The 5,739-nt window shown below is 32.0% G+C and overlaps 1 pseudogene; it reads right to left on the bottom strand.

The window, feature by feature from the left end:
• Positions 1–1,830: 1,830 nt before the first annotated feature.
• On the bottom strand, positions 1,831–4,114 carry LOC120122220 (annotated as a pseudogene).
• Positions 4,115–5,739: the final 1,625 nt, after the last annotated feature.

The following is a 5,739-nucleotide window of genomic DNA, read 5'->3' as shown; positions in this document are numbered from 1 at the left end:
GCTCGATTTTGAAACGTCGAAAACTTAATCTTTTTCACCCCTTCACACGTCGGCAGCAACGGAGACAAAGTGGACACCTTAGGACTCGGGACAATACAATGAACACGATGGTACGAGAGGTATCGAAAATGGAACAACAGTCAACGACGAATATGCGATAAAATGTTTCATTCTATAAGAGGAAATGTTTGAAAAGAGATAAAAATTAGTTTCTAAATGGAAACTTTCCATATTTGGGGTTATATAAACCATGAAAAGAAAATGGAAAACTCATGCCACAAGTCATCCATTTTTTTGATTATTTCTGAATTTGGATCCAAATTTAATCAAAATTTCACTTTGGTCACCGAAATTAATTAACACTTCAATTTAGTCGTTGGAATATTTTTAAAAAAATTTTGTGGTGTGACACAGGCGGAAATACTCACCACTATACTACAAAAGCTGCTTGATTACTGTGAAGATGTCAAGTGTAATTGTTTAATAAATGCGACCATGTTTAATGGTTAGACTATAGGAAGTATAAATCAACGACTTGAAGGAATAAGATTGTATTTTTACTCATTTGTTTATTTTTTAAAATATTCATATTCGGTTCGTCTAAAATTTTTCGATCATGTTTGTTTATTTATTGTTAAACATGTTCGGGTTGCTTAGCGTTCATGAACATTTTTATTTCTATGGTTCGAGTCTTCTCAACAACCAATACTCCTCCTTTCTTGCGCTTTTATTTCCAAGCCAAAGAAAAATAGTGAAATTATGCCATTAATTCTTAAACTCATTAGACATTATACATAAGTCTAAGGTTCACCATGTGTTCAATTTATTCCTATTTTTAATAATATTTTAAATATAAAAAAATGATAAATGAGTCAATAAACAAATTCTCTCATGAACATAAATAAGCCGAATGCATCTATATTCGTGTTCATTCATTTATTAAATGAATATAAAAAATTTTTCACACTCATTTATTTATATTAATAACGAACGTAATAAAAAATTATATGAATACTTCGGTGAACACTATTTATTTAAACAAGTATATTTTGATACATGTATTTAACTTGCATAAAAATCCTTTTATCTAAAGTTATATTTATTGTAAGGGATTTATTTAAATCATGAAATCAGAGTTAGACACATAATTTAAACACATTTTAATTTAAAAATTGACGGTATAGGTAGGCCATCTCCATCCATGAGTAGGTGGCCCTATGGTGCCCCATGCATCATTTGTATCTATCATGCCTCGTTATATAGCCTTTTTCTTAGTGCTCTACAATCCATAACATTACATCATTTTTTCCAAAAGCCATCAATAGATTCCATCATCAATTTAGCTTTTCATCTTTATTTTGATTCTAAATGACACAAAGGAAGGGGAACGATCACACAACGATATTAATATACAATTAAAAAAATATTATCGATTTTGTTATTGTTTAAATAATAAAATCGATAAAAAATGACCAGAAACATTATTAAGTGTTAAAAATGACCAATTTTTTTATTATTGGAGTTTTAACCAAATTTTCAAAAAAATTATCGAAATATTATTAGGCGCAAAAAAATGACAAAAAATATTACTAAACGCTAAAAATGATCAAAAATATTAAAAAATAATATTTTAGATAAAAATAATAATAATATTATTAAATTTTTATTGATTTTATTATTTAAACAATAACAAAACGGATAATTTTTATTTTAGTTTTATATTAAAGTATCACGCCAAAGGAAAGGGACTTAAAAGCCCACCACTTCTAGCTTTATACGCATGAGCTAAACTTTGAAAGGACTCGTGAATCTAATCCACTAATTCCTCATCACAATAAAAACAACACTTGCATCAATATAGCCTACATAAACACCACCTATCTTTGCAGTTGTGTTGGCACAGTATACGTCCGTACGATGTTTACCCTTCCATGCTTTACAACAGCCTGAAACCCACCATTGTTCATCATTGCATCAAAATTCCAGATGAAATAATGATGTGAATTATAGGAACCCTGTAAATTGAGTTCATTGAACTTGCTGCAGAAAGAAAAGCAAACATTCCAAACTGTTACCATATGGATCAAGGAAAGACAAGCGAGCATTCCAAACTATGAATTTACAGCGAAAAGAAAAGATATCTATCAGTTGTCACAATCTTCAATGGCAATGGAAAACAAGATGAACACAGAGCTTTAAAGAAAAAGTGTACAAGTCTCAAAGGGCACCATTTGAAACCGGTGCCCCCCTCTTGAAGCTGTCCATGTTCGTAGTTTCAAACACAGGCAAACCACTGGAATAGCTGCCTAAATCAAAGCTTTTCAACTCGAAAAGATCGGAGCTTGAATCACTATCTTCACCATCATCCATCTCACAAAACTTCCGGCCAAAACCCTTCTCTTCTGGTTCATACCGATCAACCCTAACGTTCCTGTTATTCATATCCCGATGACGGGTATCGAGATTCTTGTATTTTTCTAAAATCTCATCGATGAACTTCGACTTCTCATTCCTTTTTTCATTCAAAAGATCACTACTTTTGTAGTTTTTTGTAGGTGTGGCCGCTGCGTAAGGAGGTGGTGTTCTGAAACCCGAGCTGGAAGAGGAATAAAACGACTTCGTAGCGACGCTACGAAAATGGCTAATACTCATCCTCCTTTTCCTTCTTCCACCACCGGGGCTTTCTTCTTCACCCTTCATGGACTGTGTGGTACAGGATTTAGAGTTTTCTTCTTTTTGGAACCTGTTTGATTGAAAAGTGAGTTCAAGAAGCTGGCGAGCTTACCACCCGGTGAACTCGGTTGCTTGTGTTTTTTCTCCTTTTTAACTCGTTTTTCCGACGAATGAGAGTGTTGAAGAAGAGGGTTTCTTCTCATCGGTACGTCCAAGCTGATCCGACCTCCTTTCGGTGGCTGCCTCTCGTCCCGTGTGATCTTTTCGTTGATTAGTGTTGCACCATTGTAGCTTGTTGCTTCGCTGTAGCCCGAGAAATACTTTGCGGCCTCGAACACGTCGAGCTCGCCGGAACCATCCCGGCAACGGAATGACTTCTTCGACATTTTATTAGATTTTGAATCTTAATACCGCAAATTCGAATGCTATTAAGAATATATCATGAGGTTCATAAGATTTCTGTTTATGATCAAACAAACTGTAAAGTGAAGGAGAAAGGTTTTGAATTGAGTGGTATGAACTAGCAAGTGGGAAGGGTGTAGTTTTATAACTAGGTTGCTCAAACTATTCAATTTTTAAAATATTTGTAATTATTGATGATCTAGAGTCACGGTAGAGCTATAAATGAGATGAAATATATCAATAATTATCGAATTATTTAAATTTGATTTTCTATTGACACATGAATTGAATGAATTTAATTTGAGTTTTAACGAGTCAAAGCGAATTACTTAATATCCAGATTCAAAAAGTCACAAGCAACTCAAAATTAATATTTTAATTTTTTTTAAAATTTAAATTATTAATAATATTAATAGTTATATATTCTTTAAGTACAATATAAGATACTTAAGATTCATGTTCGAATTTTAATTCGAGCTTGAGTTTGAGCTTAAACCGACCTAAGTTTAAGAATATTTTGAGTTTAAGTTTTTTTCAAGCTTTAGTTTTTTATTTCGAGTCAAACTTAAAAATTTAATCTTGCGAGTTTGATAATTTTAAGCTTGTAAGCTTTTGAGTTGAGCTCGACTCAATTCGTTTGTATGCCTAATCTAAATCTTTTAAAAAAATATTATTTTTTTAAAAGATTTAGATTAAAATAGTTGCGTTAACAAAATACATGTTATTATAGTTTTAAAAAAATATTTGTTCTGTACCATTAAAAAAAACTATATTATCGGAAATGATGGCAAAGAGCATTGTCTTCCTTGGATTCTAGGGAGTGGACACTATTGTTGTTGGCCATGGTTCTGTGTCGTGTACTTGTGCAAGCTCAACTTTTGCATAAAAACAATAACTACAGTTTAGGGCATGGTAGACCCCACCAGTGCTCGCAATTCGCTCTTTAGATCAATAGATTTCACTCCTAGATTCGTTCATCATGACCCTGTTAATCAAGTGCTTGCTAAATTACTTTTCGACTAATGTAAAAACCTGCCATGGCCTTGCCCAGTGCTCGGTATTATACGACCCCCTCTCTTTAGGTGCTAGTAACAAAATTTATTTTAAAAATAATTAGAATTTATGTGATTATCCTGTCAATAAAAACCATTTCGTCTTCCAAGCTTCTGATGGCTGAGCCTTATGTGGTGTTTGGTTGGCATGAATCACTTAAAATTAAGGAGAATTGAAATTTAATTCCACCAATTTTTCATATTTGATTCAAATTTTCTAAAGGAATTGAAATCCCTCATGGCTTCAACTTTCTATCAAATGAGGGAAAGTGAATTACATCCATTCTATGATGGAATTCAATTCCCTTGTCGGAGGGAATTGAAATTTGACCATACTACGCTCATCAATCTTTTGATAACTTATTTATATATTGAATAAAAATATTTTATTATTATTTCGAGTCGGATTTCTAATTCATATATTCGGGCTGGGTCAGGTGAAACTTTATTTTGGTCGGGTCGGGTTGGTTTTTTAAGTGTGATATTCGGGTTGGGTCGAGTTCGGGTTTAGGGTGAAAAATACCTGACCCGAAAATATATATAATTTTACCTTATATATTTAGAATAATTACAATAATACCCCTCTATATATAATTTTTTTCCCAATAAAGTCACTGTTTTTATTGAATAAAAATATTTTTTTATTATTTTGGGTCGAGTCGGGTGAAAGTTTATTTCGGTCAGGTCGGGTCGGTTTTTTTAAGTGTGATATTCGGGTCGGGTCGAGTTTATGGTGAAAAATACCCGACCCGACCCAAAAAATATATAATTTTACCTTATATATTTAGGAATAATTACAATAATACCCCTATATATATTTTGTTTTCAATTAAGTCACTGTTTTTATTGAATAAAAATATTTTTTTTATTTCGGGTCGGGTCGGTTTCTAATTCATATATTCGGGTCGGGTCGGGTGAAACTTTATTTTGGTCGGGTCTCGGATGGAGGTTCCCTTGTTCTCGGGTCGGGTGGACCAAAAACTTGACCCATGGCCATCCCTAATTGGGATGATTTTAACTTATGATTTATTAGCATGGTTTTTTATAATTTATTGAAATAAATAATCATTCAATAAAATTAAAATTTATTTTTTAAAATTTTTATAATATATTGCTACCTGTAATTTGTAAAACAAACTAAAATTAAGCAAAAAAACAAGAAGGGCAATCCTGTCATTTTACTTTACTAAAATCAAATTCATCTGACATATTTGCGAACCAAACAGAATATGGAATTGGATTCCAATTCAATTTCCTGCCAACCAAACATAATATGAAATTGGATTCTAATTCCTGATAGATTCCAATTCCTTCACAGATTCCAATTCCCTCATAAACATTCCAGCGAACCAAACGCCACCTTAGTTTCTTAATCAAGACTTGGATATACTAGTATTTAAAAATCATTTCAAGATGACTCGAATTTAAACAAATATTTATAATTGGACACGTATAATATTATCTTATAATCTTATTAGAATCTTAAAAAAATAAGTACTTTTACTAAAGCAAACCTAAATAATATTTAGTGATCTTTTCAAATTTAATGCATACAAGATCGTCTTCTCTACTTTCTTTTATAAACTAATAACAAGGGTTTGTATTTAAACCA

Source organism: Hibiscus syriacus, unplaced genomic scaffold (genome assembly GCF_006381635.1).
Source record: "Hibiscus syriacus cultivar Baekdansim isolate YM2019G1 unplaced genomic scaffold, ASM638163v2 tig00110384_pilon, whole genome shotgun sequence".
NCBI lineage: Eukaryota > Viridiplantae > Streptophyta > Magnoliopsida > Malvales > Malvaceae > Hibiscus > Hibiscus syriacus.
Note: the sequence above shows the minus strand (reverse complement) of the source record. Positions and strands in the feature narration are given on the sequence as shown.